The sequence below is a fragment of the Thermobia domestica genome, chromosome 10, assembly GCF_964235325.1.
Source record: "Thermobia domestica chromosome 10, izTheDome1.hap1.1, whole genome shotgun sequence".
Classification (NCBI taxonomy): Eukaryota; Metazoa; Arthropoda; class Insecta; order Zygentoma; family Lepismatidae; genus Thermobia; species Thermobia domestica.
In genome coordinates this window covers 224,487,197-224,509,000 of record NC_137463.1, presented here as the reverse complement: position 1 = coordinate 224,509,000, position 21,804 = coordinate 224,487,197, and the positions used below count along the sequence as shown (strand labels likewise).

At 37.3% G+C, this 21,804-nt stretch overlaps 1 protein-coding gene across 1 annotated transcript in view; it reads right to left on the bottom strand.

Moving 5' to 3' along the window:
• Positions 1–21,804, bottom strand: part of LOC145663015 (terminal nucleotidyltransferase 5C) — a 346,715-nt gene that overhangs the window by 45,871 nt on the left and 279,040 nt on the right. The window lies entirely within an intron of this gene.

The window sequence follows — 21,804 nt, the reverse complement described above, 5'->3', positions numbered from 1 at the left end:
GAACGATTAAATAATCTTGTTGAGCATTAAAGATGTTGAAATACGTAAACCCCTGAAATGTTAGATAATCCACATGCAAGCAACGACAGTTTTGACAAATGGTTGCAGACCTTATAGAATTTTCTCTTCATATTATACAGGCTACTATTTCTCTCTCTCTCTCTCTCTCTCTCTCTCTCTCTCTGATCTTTATCTATCTAGACTCGAACCAAGTGTAGACTTATATAGTATTGAACGATAAACAGTAATGTATTAATCATTCGGTTACAAGGGTGCTAGGTTTATTCCTTAGGTAGTAAGTTTGGAATTCAGTGTTCCTTTCAGCACGACGGCTATATGAGACATGGAATCTAAGGTGGAATCTGAACCACCGTAATGCACACTCCCACTGGAAATCGAAGCCGGGAGCCCGGACATTAAAGCCCGCGCGCGCGCTAGCCACTAGGCCAGCAGGTAAGTTTAGTCCTTGGATTTTCAACACTACGTTTTTTAAGAACTCCTAATGTCTAATATATATGTTTTTCTGCATGAGAATGTAATACTATAATCTGCTAATAAACTCAAAATTCATAGCTTAGTTATTACTGAAGTTATAGTACTTTAATTACTCATGTGTTTATACAATACTTTTAACGAGAAAGTAAATGCCCTTGCAATACACCTACAAGGGTTTAACCTCGACCAGACAGTGTTTCTATTACTTTACGGAACTTTTACTATTTAGGTTTATTATTATTAGTACAAGAATTAACAAGAGAACGAACATTCTTAATTGCATGCTATTACAAAAATCAATTATACAACAAAAGAACAGTTTCTATTCGGTATTATTATTTTTATGATTATTGTTTACGATTGATAAATTCCAATACTCATTGCGCACTCTAATCTGAGTTTTAACAAGGTCATTTGCAGAATTCTAGTACGGTGCAGAAAGTACAGTTAATTCCAAGTATAGTTAATTCCGAGGGCTCAAGCCTTCCCGAAATTTCGTTTGGATTCGCTCAGAATCTGGATATTTTTGCTTGTATCTTTGCTTGGACATCTGGAAACGGTTAATGGTAGTATGCTCCATGTAGATTGGTGGTCAAGTTCGTTAAAGATTGACCTGTCTTAAAAGTGACATTGCAACAACTTTCTAGTTTATACTCATTATGTTGTTTAGTTAATTATATTGTGTTTTACAAGGAATAAAACTTTGTGGGTTTTACACAACTATTAGATTCCACTGTGTGTTACTGTGGGCAATATTCTGCGGTCTTCCTTCTTTATCTTTTGCACTGAATTTGTGAGGACTCAGTCTCGCAAAAAATTTGAAGTCTTATATGGTCATCTTAGGGAAGCACATCCAGATTTTTTCCTTCCGTTCTGGGTAAAACATCTAAAAATCCGAAATCTCCCCCCCCCCTTTTTTTTAAGGTAAAAAGTCCAAACATCAAATTTCATATCTCTAACCTTCAGGAGATTTCGAGATATGAACATTTTAACATAATTGCCACTCATATCCCCCCTCCATTTCTCGTCAAATTTCCAAAGCTGTTTAGTGGTACTTTTCGTCACAAATACTGTACATCCAAATTTGAATTTCGCAGCTTGCAAGAAAGAAAAAAAATAAAAAGAAAAAGAGAAAAGAAAGAAAGAAAAGAAAGATGATTTTGTATTGTAAATGGATTTAAATTTCATGGGAAGAAATGTTTATCGATGCACCATTCCAGCATTCTCCTGGTGAGGCTTAAGAAATAAACCAGTTTGAGAATGCTCCAAGAGTATTGCCAGAACGAACTTAAGAAGATTAATTGTTTCGAAATGTATATGAAATTTTATATGAAATTTGATTAACTAATGATTATTAAATCAGTAATTATTAAATCAATAACTAATGCGGCACTAATTATTGAATCAATAGCTGGTATTATTATTGAATAAATATTGGTATTGAACAACACCAATATCATCTCTGTATGACTTGCGGTTCCCGAGATATGGCTCCTTAAAATCTCCCGAAATCGGAACTTTTTTGGCCAATATCTCGGGAACCGTAGGTGTGTTGCAAAAAATTCCATTACTTCAGAATAGTTTTTGGTGTTCCACCTGATGGAGGGCTCAAAATTGAATAATTCACAAATAACACACACACACACACACACACACACAGAGCGAGAGAGAGAGAGAGAAAATATGTAACGAACTTTTTAAGTTTGTTGAAAAAACAATACTCGTGATATCTCAATTAGGATACGCGACAGAAATTTGAAGTCAAGATCTCTCAATTGTCAAGTGAAATGCTAACTTTACTACCACCAAATTATAACTCAAAAATAATCAAAACTGATTAAAAGTCATAAATTACTATATGAAGACAATTATCCCCCCCCCCAAAAAAAAAGAACAAGCACATATAAGAGCTCTAAAATAACAGACGTATGCACCAATTTGTTAGTTTAGGATGAAAAAAAAGTATATAACCATCAGTACTGATTGTATATTCGAACTGAAATTTCACTCATACTCTCGATGTATCAATCAATGATACACTCCCTGATAACATGAAAGGAAGGTTCATAGGATAAGCTGACACAGAAAAGTAAAAATGTACTGTTTGACGCATACGTAGTTCCTATTCTAAAGACCTCATTTTCCAGTTATTATTATAATAGATTTGTACGTTTTCTCCGGGTACTTACAATTCCTCCATCATTTTCGTTCCACTATTTCATCCCAAGCATTCACTTACCTTAATCATTGTCTCCTTTAGCCTAACAGGGCATAATCGTGGGACGTTATGCAAAGTTTTTTTTTAAATGATAGAAATAAAAATGTATAGTACTTGTCCCATTAAAGCTTTTCCTCAAACCCAAAGTTCTAAGCGGTTAGCGTACGCGCATTTGGCGTGGGAGACCCGGGTTCGATTCCCGGCGGGTCCCCGTATGGTTCGGATTCCACGTTAATCAGTAGGACCCTGTCTCATATAGCCACGCTGCTGAAAGCAACGTTAAACTCAACTCAATCAATCTCAATGTTACTGACTTGGGAGTAGAGATGTCCAACAGACTTTTTTTTTTTTTTCATTTTAACATGAATTATTTTAATCATAGCAAAATTTCTTGATCACAGCAACTCCACTAAAGTACTTGTATGTAACAAATATCGACTCGAAAGCCAACGAGTTCATGAAAGAAGAAACAATTTAATGGAAAGTTATGGAGAAATAAGAATTCTTTGAAGGTCACAGGCTAAGGTGAAAGTTTTATGCTCCAAAACGAATTCCCATCCACGTCGCTATCTGTAATGCGGCAATTTGAGGACATTCCTAAGGTTATTTTTATGTAAACTATTTGGGATATTTATATAAGGGCATGTGACCCGCATACATAATAATTTAACTGTTTCATTAGCATCAACTGTTGCCAGGTTGAGAATTACTATTATAACGATACTCATTAAGTAAATAATTAAGTATGAGGAAATGAGAGAAAATTCATTTAGATTTTCATGCTTGTACTGTACGTTCGCCTACAGCACAGAGCCCCGGCTTCGATTCCTGATGAAAACAATATGTAAGAAGTTAGAATGAGGTCCAGAACGCTGGAAATCAATGACAAAAGAAACAGTTATGAGGGGGAAAAAATATTTAATGAAACTGAAAGAAAGAAACTACAACAGTGGTTCTGCACATACAGCAAAAAGGCAATATAAAAATTAATGTTTGGAGTTTTGTTCCCTTTTCAGTATTGAAGCGGAGATTTGGACAACATTTTAAGTTGGATTCGTATCTTTGGACCAAATTTTACGTTGGGTTATCATCTTTGGTCAAAATTTTACACTGAGTTCTTATCTTTGGCCAAAATTTTACGTTGGGTTCGTATCTTTGGCCAAAATTTTACGTTGGGTTCGTATCTTTGGCCAAAATTTTACGTTGGGTTCGTATCTTTGGCCAAAATTTTACGTTGGGTTCGTATCTTTGGCCAAAATTTTACGTTGGGTTCGTATCTTTGGCCAAAATTTTACGTTGGGTTCGTATCTTTGGCCAAAATTTTACGTTGGGTTCGTATCTTTGGCCAAAATTTTACGTTGGGTTCGTATCTTTGGCCAAAATTTTACGTTGGGTTCGTATCTTTGGCCAAAATTTTACGTTGGGTTCGTATCTTTGGCCAAAATTTTACGTTGGGTTTGTATCTTTGGCCAAAATTTTACGTTGGGTTCGTATCTTTGGCCAAAATTTTACGTTGGGTTCGTATCTTTGGCCAAAATTTTACGTTGGGTTCGTATCTCTAACCTCCTTCCAGGGCCGATGTCATGGTCTTGCAATTCAGCTCTCTTGGAGGCGCGATAGTGTGGTGGGAAACATCCTACAGTGTAAGGATTGATCTAGCATCATGATGGCCTGCGCAGCCGCAAACCGCATCGAATTTAAGCCCCGCACGCACGTGGTTGGGAGCCCACGTTGTTAGTAGCTTTCGTCCTTTAATCACCTTGGTATTAACTAAGAACGCACAACACAAATCTCAAACATGAAAGAGCTCTCCTTCGTGACGAAGCGGTTAGCGTACGTATCTCTGGGGTTGGAGATCTTAGTTCGGTTCCCTTAAAAAGCTCATGTGGATCGGGTTTCACATTAAGGATTATTTAGGACTTGGATTTCTGGGTTTTTGGCATCCGTGTCGCCACGTTTGGCCTAATCCTCGTTTCGCCCAACCAATTATCTAACACTTTTATGATAGCCTGTCACGTATGAGGGATTACATCCCATGGCGATCCCACTATTAGAGTAAAGAGAAGAAAGGAAGCTGTCTGAGTTCTATGTTAGGTACCGACGTACCATCCCGGCATCTACCTGGTGTGAATGAAGAAAACCTCACTCAATATGACTGGCCTGAAAAATCTTACACTTTTTCGTCCGAATGTCCCACGTGTTCAGATGTAGGTCTTACATAGCCTTGTTGCTGAGAGAGATCCTAAACTCAAAATTCAAACTCGAACTCTTAATGGGGATTGCAGATGCCCTTTGGCACGAACCAGTAAGCACGAAATAATGTGCGTGCTTAAATATGCGTGTAATCCCATGTTCGATCCTCGGTGAGGATTAAAAACTCTCGAATAGAGATCGGTTAGTAACAGTTGGTCCAATCTCAAATTATCCTATCCTGATATGAAAAGGGGCATTCGATCAGCAGACATTATTTTCTTGCCTTCGCTCAGCACAAAGGGTCTGCCGTCTTCGCTTGACGTCGGGGGACTCTTGAAATAAATGAAAATGACTATGTATGTGTCACTCTTAAACCACCCGACCGGTGTCGATCAAATTTTCAACAGAGCTTCGGGCCTGGGGTGGCTTTTATCCCTTCACTTTGACCTGCCAACTTAGAGGGGGAGGGGGATATATATATAGTATCCCTAATATGAGGATAGGCACCTAAATTGAGACCCCTACCTACCTTGTGAAGCATGAGCTGCAATCTAGTGGAAGCGAGCTAAAAGCAAGTAGCCCACCACAGTACCGGAAGTTACGTAAGCTCGTCTGGAAGAAATTGCGCCCCCTACAAAATTTTCTTAACTTGCACACATCAAGCGCTGAAAATGGAGAAGGTAAATTGATATTCATTCTATCTTAACTTTCTTTTATACCAGTGAATATACGTATTGCAACATGAGTTACCGATTTTCTTCCACTTATAACTGAGATGGCGTTAGTCATTTGTTTATCGGTCGAATGTTTTATGAGACCCTTAGCGGGTTCAGTATATGAGACCGGTCTCATAATGTGACCCGTGTAGTAATATTGGCTCTTAGAAGCTCATTTGTATCGACAAGTCTCTTGGACTTAGTCCTGTATATAGAGCCAGAATTCCGTTGGCATTGTACTGTCATTTTGGACATTTCTTCTCATTTGGTATATATTTGAACATTAAAAGCAGTGAGCAAAAATCGTTGCAGTTTATGAGCACAAAAAGTGTAAAATTTTACAGTGAGTATATTGTAAAATTGAAGAAAGTAAGATTGAACGTGTAACGTTTTATATTTTTGATCCATCACCGGATTTGGCTTAAGACAGTGTTGAATGGTGAATTAATGAAAGAACTCTTAAGATTACACAAAAAGCCGGGGTCTCATATTAGGTACCCCTCATAAAAATGGCAGTGTAGCAACTTTGGGTGACATTTTTCGTTATATTTTTTATTATTCCAATAATTTGTATCGTAAATTAGACATTCCACGGAATATATTAAAGTAACAACAGTGTTTTTGTTTGTTATAATTAATCAGTATATAGCATCTTAACTTTTAGGGGGTCATATTTGAGGTTCTTACCATATATATATATATATATATATATGTGTGTGTGTGTGTGTGTGTGTATGTGTGTGTGTGAGAGAGAGAGAGAGAGAGAGAGAGAGAGAGATCTAAAATGGCAGATGTTAGTGCCGAATCCATAGTTTTCGGGGTCACTGAGATTAACAGTGACACTTCCGATGCCCCTTAAATTCAGCCCCGCAACTTGGAGAAGGGTTGATTGATTGATTGATTTTGAGTTTTGCGTCCCGCAGCAGCGAGGCTATAAGAGACGTGGACCTACTGATTAACGTGGAATCCAAACCACATGAGCTTCCGCCGGGAATCGAACCCGGACCTCCCACGCCAAAGGCGCGTACGCTAACCGCTGAGCCACGGAGGAGCTCTTGAGATATATGAAAATGAAGGATATTAGAGTGCTTCAGTAATAGTAAGAAGTGACTAACGGAACAGGGGTCTATTACCTTTATTATTTTAAACCAGCGAAGCGAATAATTGACACTAGTATATTATATATAGCGTGTAATTATTTTAGAATTATTCTTCTAAACGTCTTTCCCTAGTTAACTGTTAACTGACTAATGAGTTTAAATGGACGTCGCATTTACACCAGCTCCTATCTTAGAACCCCAGTAGACTAAATTTCTCTTACAGTTTATTGTTCGCAGAGCACAGTTTGGAAACCAATGTTGATCGAGGATGTGTCATGCCATGCTATTTAACCAGTGGGAAAAAAAAAAAAAAAAGAGGAAAATACTGCAAACATTATCGGGAACAAGTACGACAGACATAAACAGAAAACTGAGGTTATGTTGTAAACTGAAACACGCAAGTTCTATATGAAAATGTTAGCTTTTGTTGTTATCTAAATAAGAGAGAGGCGTTCAAATTCAGTTCAAAAAGTTTCATTTATGTTCAAAAGATGCCAACAATAATTCATGATTTTTATTTTTTTATTTTATTTATTTATTTATTTATTTATTTTTAGTTCACAACATGTCATTTCCCTTATGACCGGAAGCTAAATGCGTGATTAGTGTTAACTTACAAAAAAAAAAAAAAAAATAAATAAATAAATAAATAAATAAAAAATAAAAATAATAATAATAATAAATATACTCTGCTAATATAAACTAGAATAAATGTGGTAAGAATTTCCGTATATTTTAACTGAAACAGGTCATGGACTTCTGTACTAAAAACTTGTGTAAACTCTACATTTTCTGATACCAACATATCCTGCTTCCAGCAATTTGAAATGTAGGTACGTAAAGGTTTTTCTATAAAGTTGGCGAACTACTTAATCTATAAAAACAATGACTGTAGTGTTGAATTAACTGTAAATTAGCACTTTTGATCAGTGGCGGATCTAGAAGGTAAAAATGGGGGGGGGGACCAGAATCCAGACTATGATATGTATATCATGAGTTTACTATAAACTTTCAAAAATATATAAATAATAGCTTAAATTATTTCTGTCACTGAAAAATCTGGAGGGCCTAGGCCCCCCGACCCTGGCCCAGATTCGCCACTGCTTTTGGAAAGTATAAGTTGGACAGTTTTTCAAAAGTACAGCTTTGACCAATAGCGTAGCCAGGATGTGTTTGGGGGGGGCAAGTGCTGTTATAGGTACATATAGAAAAATTACAAACAAAAAATATATAAACATAAAAAATATATATAAAAATTACAAACATCACAGTACCAAAGTATATTGTCGGACCTCTTTGGGGGGCCCGGCCCGTCTGGGCCCCCTTCCCTTCGCCACTGGCTTTGACTATAAAAATATTAGTGGATATAGGCTACACTGTACAATCCCGTATAGTCCACGCTACATTACTGCACTACAATCTACGATATACTCTTAAATTGTTTTACTGAGATCCCCACGGACGCCATCCTGGGCGTCAGAGAGAGCCCGTGCACCAAAATTTGGTTCCTCCCCCAAGATCTGGATATCTTTGTTTGGATATCTAACAACAAGAATTCCTTTCGCTTTGAAGTTATGCAGAAAGGACTGCCGCAAAATATGCCCCCGGAGAAATCAACTTAATTACCTACAAATTCTGGCCTACAAGACCCCTCCGCATCTAGATTCAACCTTAGTTCAAACCAAGCGCGCACACAAAAAATTTTGTTTGAGGGGGGGGGGAGATCCAATATTACAAGACACTATGTCTATGTGGTATTTAACGGGTATTATTCTGCACTCGAAATGACCAATAGAACTACAATTTTTATAAGGTAGAGCACAGATTAAATATAAGATCAAATTTCCATGCTATGTCAATCATTTTCTTGTTAAACAAGTGTAGTTTTATTGAGAAAATTTACAAATGTATGTTGAGTTAGGAAGTTTTATCGAGGTTCGGACCCAGTGGACTCCCGAACTTGTTCAAACTTGTTTCTACTACACAAAACTAGAAAAAAAAAAATTCATATAAGTTTTGAGTTGCTGACTGTATTAAAATATTAAACGATATTTATTTCTTGACACTGAGTCATGACTTCCCATCTTACTATGGGAACCTAAAGCCATGGTAGAAATATACCTTATTTCTACCATGCTTAAAGTCTGCCAGATAAAAGGAAAACAAGATTATGCAGAAAATCGAAGCCACTAAAGTTTTTAAAATAAACAATTTGAACTACCTATTCGATTTGATTGATTGGTTGATTGCATCTTAAGTATCTCAGCTAAAAGAGACGGGACCTACAGTTTAAGAATTGGAATCCGATTTCTACACCAGGAACCACGTGCGTTAGTCATGAAGAGGCACAGGCACCATTTCGAGTCAAATTATTCGTGAGCATGTTCTATAGTAGTCTGCAGTTTTATTCACCTCGAAATCTTAATGTTAACGTAAGTACTGTACCTATATAAATAAGGGTTAGACTATTTGAGAATGTGTTTTCGAAGCGTTACTCTCTGTAGCGAACGCGACCAAGGTGGCTATTCGGTAATTTTACTTTCTCCAGAGCTATAAATCATACTGCGAACCAGTCAGGGTTTCCAGGTCTTTTGCCAGGTTCAGGTCTCCTGAATACTCTGCACAAAGCATCTTCCAAGCAGCTGTTTCTTGCTAAAACTCCCTTGCCTAGCAACACGTCTTTCCTTTTTTCCTTCCTTTTGACATCTTTTAAACAACAGGCGGTCTATTGTTCCGAAACGCACCAAATACGCTCGAGCTGACGTTTTCTCCGCGTTTTTATTGCTTTCGCGTTTGTGATTAGCCATTCACATTTAAATACATGGTCAGCGTATTCCAAGCGTACGCATGAGTAATAAAAACGCGTGGCGAACGCTTATGAATAGCCATGGGCTAAGAGTGAATTTATTAGATGTTAGAGATTACCAGAACTGGATCTGGAAATACTCCAGTTCCGTGTAATTATGGATCCGGGTACCCGATACTCTAGCTTCTGAAAGCGCTTATCTAACATTCACTTGATCCGGTAGCCAGGAAACCTGGATCCGAAAATTTCTAACCATCCCTATTAAGTATATATTATTTACTTGGAACATAGGGTCTGCATACAAAATTTAAAGAAAATTGAATCTATTACAGCCTATGGAAAAATTGGATTTTAAAATTTAACTCGGAAAACAGAGTTGATTGAAAGTTTAACAAGTGCGTTTCGTTTCACAATGTAAAACTGCAGTACACTTTCAAACTATGCGAATCCAATACTCAAACTTTAAGTAGTACATCTAACATCTGAATGCAAAAAATTAATATATCGAAGACAGAACTTGTTCCTCGGACCCTGAATTCATACCAAAGAGCCATTACTCGCTGTGCATTACTTATTTTGGTTTTATAGTGATAAAGGTTGAAATCAAAAATCTTGTATTCAACTACTTCCGGTTTAAATCGTGAGCTGAGATAGGAGATTAAGCCTATTCTTGGGACGCTGAATCGATTGCAAAAAAAAACTCATCTTAACATTTACCGTTCTTAATATACGGAAATAACTATTGAAACCGGAAGTAATAATAAATTTGAACCGCTTTCGATTTCGATCGAGTTGTTGATAGTCATAATATGTTTTCTTGACACGCTGAATAGTTTGCAAAATATCACTTCTTGCTATCTGTTACAGTTTTCGTTCTATGGCGATAAAAGTTGAAACAGAAAACTGTTACATTTAACCACTTCCGGTTTAAATAGAGGGTTAATGGAGCAGATGGATTCTACTCTTGGAACACAGGAAAGATTGCAAAAAAAAAAAAAAAAAATCTTGATAGCGTGTACCTTTTTTGCTATAGGAAAATCAGTATTAAAATCGGAAGCAATACATTTGAACCGCTTTTGGTTGAGTGTTTGGGATAGTCATAGGCCTACGTTGTCTTAAGACATTCAATCGTTTGCAAAAAAAAAGCTTCTCACTATTACCGCTTTCGTTTCATGGCGAAAAACTGGAAACGGAGAATTTCAGTCACTTCCAGTCTGAATACAGGGTTAATGAAAAGATGGAATCTATCCTTGGGACACAATCGATCCCAAAAACAGTATTCTGACAGCGTCTACCATTTTTGCTTTACGGAAATCAGTACTGAAACCAGAATAGTAAGTTTAAACAACTTCCGGTTTTAGTTAGAGTTGTGGATAGTCCTGGTATGTTGTCTGTTACCATTTTCGTTCTATGATGATAAACGTTGAAACCGGAAGTGACTAATTTGAACCACTTTCGGTTTGATTAGAGAGTTGAGTTGATTTTGAGTTTAACGTCCCTTTCAGCAGCGAGGCTATACGAGGCGGTACCTACTAATTAACGTGGAATCCGAACCACATGAACTCCTGCCGGGAATCGAACCCGGGTTTGATAAGAATGTTAACGGAGGAGATGAAACCTGTCTTTGGGACTCTGGATTGATTGAAAAAATAAGAATAGCATCTCGATATCTACCGTTTCTTGCTCTGATACCTGTCGACAGACAGACGGACGGACAAAGCCGTTGAGTTGATTTTGAGTTGAACGTCCCGTTCAGCAGCGAGGCTATATGAGACGTGGACCTACTGATTAACGTGGAATCCGAACCACATGAGCTCCCGCCGGGATGGACAAAGCCGTTCTATAATGAAGACTTCCGACACTTACCGTATGTATAGCATATTTTGAAGGCCTAAAATCTGTCATTACAAATTCGTAAACGTACGAAAGACATATGTAAAATGTGCATTTTATTCTACGTAGAAGAAATATGTACATTGACGATGTTAGTTACCTCCATTTTTTTTTTTTTTTTTTTTTTTGTTCACTGATTTATATAGTTTGATTTTACTTAATTCTTTTTGAAATCTAGCAAATTAACTTAGGTAAGAATATTTAATTAGATTTATAAATAAAATTTGCTCATTAAGATTTAAGTTCATTAGGTCCATGGGCGCCCGAAGAAAATTTTCTAGGGAGAGGCGTCTCCATGGTTGCTATATTACGTTTGGTAATTTTTTATTTGTATTAAGAAAATCTTTAATACACTTTCGTGAGCCAGGGGACGGCCCCCTGCTCCCCCTTCTGGCGCTCATGATCAGGCCTACATAAGAAACAATTCCCATACAGCTAAATCAGTATTAAAAATTATAAATGACGTAAAAGTACAGGAGTCTTCAGTTAAAAAGTAGATAATTGATAAGCAAACAATTCTATGCTACGAAAATGCAACTGGTAAACAATCACCATCTAGCAAACTATCTTCTGATTACAAATTTGAAAGGGAAAAACTACTTCATTTGATTACGGGACAAAAATGATAGTAATCTTGAAATCACGCGCTGAATTTCTCAACTTCGCATGACCATTGCCAGCAAAACAGCAGCAGCGGGAGAAATAGGGATAAATCTATTTAAGTCAAAGTCTCAACATTATCTACGAAAAACACTTGTAAAAAGCCTGAACGCTATCGCATCTTTCTTCCTGCCCTTCCACAAGACGGTTCACGCCACTATCAACCATGCAACCTGGAAGTTACAAAATGGAGTCACGTGAGATATTACCCTAAACTTTACAAGATTACTTTGATTTTTCGTTGACGAAAAAAAAAAAAAAGAAAAATGATGCTGTTTTAGAAGTGTGGCTATATTTAAAATGTTTAACTTCTGAGGACACGGATTGATAAACCTGTTTGTTGAGAAAGAAACGAAAGTATGATAATACAGTTATAAATCAACTACTATCGTAGAATTTTTTTTTTATCTATTTTCTATTTATAGGTTTTTGATTTCATTTTTGAGTTTTCGCCTTAAGTCCTTCAGTACGTATATCACTTCTGTAAAAACACGATGGAATATAATTAGATGTGTTTTTAAGGCTATTAAACCACAGAACCCATTTTAAAAGAGGCGATTTGAGGTATACAAATTTGAAAATTATATCCTTGGTAAAACTTCTTTTTGCAGAGTTAAAAATCCATTTTCAATTAAAAATTATTTCCATTATGGTTATCCACGGAACTTAATTTGGAGCAGTTTTCCCTCGAAAACGTGCCAAGTAGAGACCGGATGTTAGGCAAAGTGCCTATTCTTTAAAGATATGATCAAAAATAACGTTTTGAAGTTTATGTGGGGCTATAAGTTCGATTTAAGCGAATTTTATTTTGCCTAATTTGAGTATTTCACCCCTTATTGCCTAAATAACTGCTTTAATACCTAATATTGCCTATTTTATGCATTTTCTTCAAAAATAAACCTGCATTGAGATATTATCCAATTTATATAACAATACACACACATTATATAAAATTCATATAAAGCTTCGCTTTTATATATACAGTAAAAGGAGACATTAACAAACAGGTATGTTTCTATATTCTTTGAACATTACCTACGAGTTGAATCTCTTTTAATTGTATTGAGAATTATTTATCTTAATTTCGAGTTACATTTTAGTACATATTTGCCCGCCTATTTTCGAGGTTTTTAATGCCTGAACATCCGGTCTCTAGTGCAAGAAAGTGCCATCTAATCTTGAAAAATACAGTATGTTTTTACTGGAACAGCCCTGTCTCGTCTCAAAGACGACTTCTATTCAGTGTAGCTATCTGAATCAAATTAATTCGGACAAAAAAAAATCACAAATGAGGCAACTAGTGATATTTTGGGGAGCACGCTAGCATGAGGGCTCCATTACTTACATAATAGGAGCGCACATAGAGCCGTACTGTAATCCAGAGACCGACCAGGAAGGTACTTTCTAAGGGGCCCATTCAAATGTACGTACTGCCCCCCGACAATCAAAGGGAGTCCAGAAGCGGACTCGGATCGAGTTTTCATTGTTTGCTCCAGGAAAGGCCAAAAATTAAAAATTACTGGAAACATTTTCACCATAAAAGTTTAGAAAAACATGACATGAGGCACTTCTACATAATTCATGGCCCCTTTGAACATATCGAAAGTGGGTCCATCACAAAATTTTTTGAAGGAGCCTCCTTGTATTTCCCCACTCCAAGACTCCCAATGATTTTGATCTGGCCTTGTATATTTTGTGTACGGAAAGTATACGTGCTGTAAAAATTTAAATTATTTAGTTTCAAGCTATGGCATCATTTGAGATTGCAATATCTGAATACTTCAATATTATCAAAATTATAAAGCAGAGTGGGAAATCAGGAACCTTTCAAGGGTTAAATTACGAAAAATGTGAAAGACTGTTTTCAGATCATGGGCTGGCAACGCTGGTCTGGGATAGCTGACTATTGCTGGTACTGTGTGTTATAGACCTCAGTTCCGTTACTCCATTATGCGAGGAGTGATAACGTGTGCCTTTTTGCAAATATACCGCTACTTACGATATGAGGCGGAGGGCCCACTAAAAAAGAAAAAAAAATCACCGTCCAGGACTCACCGGGATATTTCCCGGTTTCCCGGCTGGTCAGTAAGGCCCAGCGTACACTATACAAAATACTGGTGATGTATGTAAATTCCATAACTTTTCTTTTCCTATAGTTTGGAAATGTTCATCCACTTTTTCTGTAAATTTGTTGGGGCCCCCAAGAGAGTGGGTCCCTAAGCTATAGCTTTTTTAGCATACACATAAATCCGCCAAACAAAGCAGTAAAAATAATGTACACCTATCATCCGTATTATTTAATAACATCGAACAGTTATTAAACGGCATATTACCAGCAATACAATTTCCTCCGCAAACTTAAAAGTGATTATATTCATTCATAGGTGCTTATTAAATAATAATAATAATTCTATTTAAATGATAGTTGATGTGTAATTTTCATAGTAGTTTGTATTCTATGTATGCCTTTAGGTTTCTTAAACAATTTAAATATTATCTTTCACTTAACAATACTTGACCTATCACCACCGCCTCGCTGTATTAGAGTTGAGAAAACAATGCTCGCCTTGGTCAGAACTACGATATCATTGTTAATCGTCGGAAAGCCGGATTCTCAGCTAACCTTTCCACATCAAAGCGAATTTGCATACAATAGTGGTTTCTCCCATTTGTGTACGGTACACAAATTCCCTTCAAAGTATATTATTATTATTATTATTATTATTATTATTATTATTATTATTATTATTATTATTATTATTATTATTATTATTGATGCTAACAGTTTCTCAATAATTTTCAATTAAAACTTCTATCATCAAGAAATGTTAGGATTAGGAGTTAGATTTCTGGACTTTCGGCATCTATGGCCATGTTAATCTGTCACGTATAAGGGATGACGTCCCTCGGCGATCACACTATCCGAGGGAAAAAAGGGAAAGGAGAAAGCGGCCTGGAACAGGGGGTCTAAATGTTGGGTACTATCCCGGCATTTGCCTGATGGGAATGAGGAAAACTCAGGAAAATCTCTCAGGATGGCTGGCCTGAAACGCTTTTACCCTTTCTCGATGGAGAGTCCCCACCGAGAATCGAACCAGGACCGCTCTCGCACTAAAGACGAGAGTGTTACCGCTACGCTACGCACGACCTCAAAATGTAAATTGTATATCTACGGGTCGTACTGGCTACTATCGGCTTGGCGAATAACTGAGTTGATGGAGCTTACGAAATAATGAAATCTTTCAGTTTAACGTTTCACGTTTATGCCCTTGAGGTTAAGGAAGACGAAAATGAATGATAAATTGGTAGAATGAGGAAGTGGGAGAAAACCCACGGACAGGGCGTTGTTCGCCAGAAACTAACTTGGTCGGGGACTGAACCAGGGACCCCACGCACCAGGCTTACGGAATAAGATATTTGACCTACAAACTTCATTTTCCTGGAACCCCAACCATAATTTTAAAAAACTTTTTTCACGTTTCATTTCATATAAAATCGTCGTCTTTGCATTAGCTGAAACTGGGTAGGAGTATACCATATTCTTTCAAAATTGCGATAAAACTACCCATGACCACCAGCAGGTTGAAAAAAAAAAAAAAATCTCGGACCGGCCCTGTTAACGTAGTATGTTTATTTACGATTGCGTAAGTATTTCGCGTTAATTTTCTATCGAGAAGCAAAACAACCACTAAGCAAAATATGATACAACTTTCATCTGCTGTATTTTAGTTGGTTGATTTCTAATTTGACGTTCCTGTTGCACCCACTGATGCTAACCTGAAACAATATGAAATCCCATGTCGAGAGGCAAAAAATCCCATTTTACGTGTGAATTTCCCACGTTATACTAATTAAAAGTATGCTGTAATATTAAAAATTAAATTTCTTTATGTTAGTCACTTTTTATAATATCTAAATGAATAAGCAGTAAATTTCGATCTTCTTGAAAAATCCCATATAATGCTGCTTATTATTCCTTTCCGAGAGAATAAGGTCAAAAACTCCCACGATATGGGATTTTCCCCACAGGTTGGCATCACTGCTGCACCGAGGCTAAACGAGATGTAGACTTAAAATTGTGTAACGTAAGATCCGAACCGCGTGGGTAAGTTGATCCTTGTAACAGAATACGAATCTACCGAGTTCTTCCAACACAAATCAATAAATTATACCAGGCATCACATTTTTGGAAACACCTATTCGAGCTGAGCGTTCAAAATGTTTCTCTCAGACGAAAGGACAAACGTAGCCGTTCTGTAAGAATTCAGATACCTCTTAAGCAAAGCATAGTTTCGAAGTTTCAAGGTAAAATCTTCACATCCATTTCAATAAAATGGGTATTACAAACTAACATAAACAAGGGTAAAATTTGGTTTTAAAACTACACACACACACACACACACACACACACACACACATTTCAAAAGGAAAATTTGTTGACACAGCGGTCGAGAGCTTATCTCTTGTGTGGACTTTCTGGTTCGATCCCCGGCCAAGAACGTCTGTAGTGGACAATATGTCCGTGGGTTTTCTCGGGGTACTCCCACATTAGCATTCCACCGATTCTTCCATCATTATTCACTTGCCTTCATTGTCAGTCTCCCTTATCCTGAACGGCATAATTGTGGAACGTTAAACTGAAATATTTAGTTTTTTTTTTTTTTTCAAAAGGAAACTTCAAATCCCAATGCGTGCATGACATTGTTCAAAACTTTAGTGAGCCCTCTCCGCTGGTTTAATGGCTAGAGCCTGTCTATCTCATCTATGCCCTCGGAAAGTATGCGAACTATACTTCGGCCCAGAGGCCGCGGTGGCTCGGTGGTAGAGCGTTCACCTCTGGTACTTGGGGTCTCGGGTTCGATCCCAGCCCCCGCCAAGTGAACTTTGTGGTGGATAAACACCGTGTGCGTGGGTTTTCTCGGGGTTCTCCCGTTTCCTCCCACTTTCTTCACTTCATTTCACTCATCTCTCATTATCACTGTCTCCTTTAGTCTAACCGGCATAACCGTGGGACGTTAAAGATTTCATTTTTATACTTCGGCCCCACCCCCGCCAACCTCTGACGGAGGAAATTCTCCCTTTGTTTACGGTAAAGAAGTGAATGACCTCAGCTGCGTTGACACTTTTTCATTAAATCGTTTGGTCTTGACGAGTGAAGATCGTAGGCTACTTACAGGGCCGGCGGAAGGGGAAAATATCACCCGGGCAAAGAATCCATATGGCGCCCCCTACAACCCATTGGTATTATTGAGTTTAAATTTGGTATGCTACCTTACAGATAGCTGCTTTTAAAGGATAACTCCTTGAACTCTATAACTATAAGAATCAATTATCAAACTGAGTAAGATCTTAACTTTTGTCAGTTAAATACACAGAGTAAGTTTTGGTTAACGATATACGAAACAATAATTTACACATGAGCATGCAAAATATTCTACGTCACTGATTAGAAATTTACAGAACGATTCAAGAAACAACGATTTATATAAAATTAAGATTGATGATGCGATTCAGCATTTATTTACACATATATACATAAACAACCTTGTTAACTGCGAAAGAGAACACATATATGAACAAAAGAACATACAAATATATTTTGTAACAGCATTGTACAAAGATTTCGTAATACAAATAATACAACCAGTAATATAATTTTATATCTTTATACAGTTTTAATGCAAATTGTCCTTTGACTTGTTTACAATGCTAAGTAAAGTTAACTTTTCGTGCCTTTTTCTCTGCAAAGTCTTTAATTAAAGTATCAGTGTCAAGCTCACACAGAACATCACATTCAATAGACATCATAGAAAGGCCTACAAGACGCTCTTGTGTCATCGATAATCGTAGGCAGTTCTTTATAAGTTTCAACTTGGAGAAACTTCTTTCTGCTGAAGCTACACTTACAGGAATAGTTAGTAAGATTCTTAGAGCAATAGTTGCATTTGGAAATAACCCAATAAGGGAGTTCTTGCAAATATATGTAAGTACTTGCAACGGTTTGCTCCCACTTTCAGAACCGAGAAATGAAGGTAAAAGTAAGAGCTCTTGATATAACTGAAATCCGTCAATATCACAGTGATCTTTGTTAAAGATAGTTGTAAGTCCTTGCAACACTTTAGTAAATACTCTTTGTCCGTTATTGGATGGATGTCATACAAAAACCCAAATATTTCGCTGTGCTGCTTCAGTTGTTGAAATCTTTCATTCAGGGAACAGATAATTGTGTCTAATGTGCAAAAATAGATCGTCGTCAGATTCATACAAAAATTGTCGTTTGTCTTTTCTAGGTCGGAGTTTTGGTTCATTCTCAAATTGTGGTTGAATGTCGAGCTCTTCAGCAATTACTTTGGCATCAACCAAAATATTCTGGAAACCTTCATCACTTCGCATGTTCTCAAGGCGACACTTGGTTTTCTTAAGCAGATCAACTGCTTGCTGAATGACCACTGATTCTTGTTGGAAAACATGGCTAACTACATTAACACAAGAAAGAACTTCATAACAAAACACTACAACACAAACGAACTTTAGCTTTGTCAGCAGAGATTCTTTTTTATAGACAAATAAGGTGAAGGGATGAAGGGATTTCCTTTATAGGAGATTCAAGAAGAAACCGGGGTTGGTATAAAGAGTGAGGCGTATGGCATGAGGTAGTAACCAATGTTGCTACACAATTTATGAAAAAGTTAATTTTTAGTTCACCGTTTACAATAATATAAATTTAGCAAGGATTTTGGCACCCCTTAACTCCCCTAAAATTTGGCGCCCCGGGCGGTCGCCCGGCTCGCCCGGCCCTTCCGCCGGTACTGGCTACTTAGAATGACTAACAAGATAGAGGACAGCGAAGTCCGCGAAATAATTTTGGCAATGCTTCCGCATCTAACAATTGAAAGATCTCGGCCGCAACAACTTCTCCCTCCTCTTTTGAGGGAGGTACGGGAAAGCACACATCGACTGCACCGCCAAAAGGGGCACAGATCAAATAGAAAGGCTCTAGTACGTACCCTTTGATGAACGTAGTCCCGGAAAATGAAATTTCTAATGTTATGTCCCACGGTCACCACCTTTAAAAAGGACAGATGATTTAGGAAAGTGAATGAATGAAATTTATGGCATGTGAATGTGGGAGGAAACGGGAGAACCCAAAAGAAACCTACGAACACAATGTTGTCCACAACAAACTCATAGCCTGGGAGCGAACCAGAGATCCTTAGCACCAGAACTAAGCATCACCATTGAGCACATACATGGTACCGGGTTCGATTTCCAGTAGGATATCACTGAACGCATTATGATGGCCTTGAACTGTAAATCTACGTCTCATATGGCCTAGCGCAGCGTTTCCCAACCGGTGTGCCGCGGCACAGTGGTGTGCCGCGAATGGGTCGCTGGTGTGCCGCGAGGAAATCGGAACAAAATTAGTAATTCTATAGCAATCAAATTGCAAGACATACAGAAAAAGGTATATTTGTATTTCAAATTACTACTATAAATCTAAAATTTAAAGTTTCATACTGTGTTACTTTTCTGTAGAACATTTTTCTGTACATTTCTAATTTTGAAAAAAAAAAGTATTTGTTATCATTTTTATGACCATTATTGCTTCTTTATTGTTGCAGACTATTTCGTAACTTGAAATTTTAAAATATTATTCAATCCTTCCAGCAAAGTAAACATGCATACGAATTACCTATATTTGTGTTTTAAAAGTAAAAGAGATTCGTTTGTTCGTTCGTTATTTAGTGATCCTCCTTCTTAATGAAAGGTTGGATACAGTTTTCGAAAAAAAAAGTGTATTTTTAACAACTTGAGCCCTATATCTGATTGTAATTGTTTTCTATTTTTAAATTAAAATGAAAAATAAGCTTAATGATTTACCACGGGGAAAAAACAGTGGTCTAGCTTTCTTCTCTGTGAGAAGGATGTCAGTAATCAGAAAAAAAAATACTACAGTATTTTATATTTTCAAATAATAATAATAATAATAATAATAATAATAATAATAATAATAATAATAATAATAATAATATGTGTGCCGCGAGAATTCAAGTTACCCTGAAGTGTGCCGCAAGTTGAAAAAGGTTGGGAAACGCTGGCCTAGCGTGTGAAAAGAGCCGCCAAGCTTCAACAATTAAAACTTTAATGTTCAGGACAGTACATATAGGCTTTTTAAAAATTGGCAAGAAAAAAATTACGTATTTTAGGAGCAAACTTAGTCGCTTTCTTTTACGGAAAAGAGATATGTTTTGACACGTTAAGAAAGAGGTAGCTAATTGGCTTGTTAACGACAAAAGAAGTTACATAGGAAGTGAGGATTATAAAGCCCCATTTGACTTATTAGCGTGGATAGATTAGCGTGCTGCATTCTTGGAAACATTTCGTCGTACAGCACAAGTTTTCTCCGGTCGTCTGCGTCCATTTCCTTCTGTAACACCGTACTTCTTTTCTCTGTTATGTAGCACGTGGAAAGTTGTGGATGTTAGGTAAAGTCAGGTTCGGTTGGTTGTGTTCCTTTGCGCCACTGCTTGTTTTACGTACGTTTTGCTCAGTTGCACGTTCTTTTTTCTTTTCTTTTTGTTTCGTTTTGGCTGGGATGAATGACGCGGAGAATTTGGAATGCTGCTGGTCTCTTCAAAGAAGCGACGACGATGATGATGTTGCACAACGTGTTACCAACCAGCCCGGTTCATGGCACGTCACGGTACTATAATCTACCTTCTCTGCTGCTAAACCTCTTCCACCTGGAGTTGACTTTCTAACGACGGAGGATGGAGAAAAAAGGAATTTTTGCTTCAAGTGACGTAATAAGAAGTCAGCTAGGATGCACGTACTGATCATTGATAATAGAATGATTTGTCTAAAATATCATCTTATTACTAGAGAAGGAATTTATGAAAATCCTACTGTACTCGTACAGGTATATCGCATCTCATTAACCTTATTATTAATACAATTAAATGAGGTCGAAACTCATTTACAAATTTCCCACCTATGATACATCCAGGAGTGTAATCATGCGTAGGATTGCCAAGCTCCAGAGAAAATGAAACAGTTTTAGCGGTATGTGACATTAAATATGTCATAGTCAAGTCTTTATATTTAAAAACACTGAACACAAGATTTGGAAGCCCTAAACCAATGGTTCAAACCACCTTTGAGGGACGATAGTTACTGAACGCCTGACATCGCGACACAGTTTATAATAATAATAATTATTAGTAGTAGTAATAATCGGGTAAGCAGTTTTTTATATGAACTTTGATCTGATTCTTAGTTTAGCGTAGTTTTTAGCAGCGAGGCTATATGAGATGAACCTACAGCTTAATGTGGAATCCAACGTCTATGAACTCCAGCGAGGTATCGAACCCGGGTCTCCCACGCCAAAGGCGTGTGCGCTAACCGCTTAGCCACGAGGTAGCTTTTATGATGAAATTATAATGACATGTAGTACTGAGCACTGTTGCTGCCGGTGGGGAGGGGGAGGTGTTAACTGGTACAGTGTCTCAAAATTAATTTTAAAATTATTAAATACTTCATGATTTTTTAAATATAAAATTTCACGACTCACCATATGGGAATGAGCGACATAGTATGTCGTGAAATATCGATTGAGAACCACTGTCCTAAGCTATAGGAATGGATTTGAAGAAAGGTTGGGCCACGGTCCCGTCATCGATTTCCTGGCCCCTTTTAATGGAGGTTTGTCTGGTGTATATTATG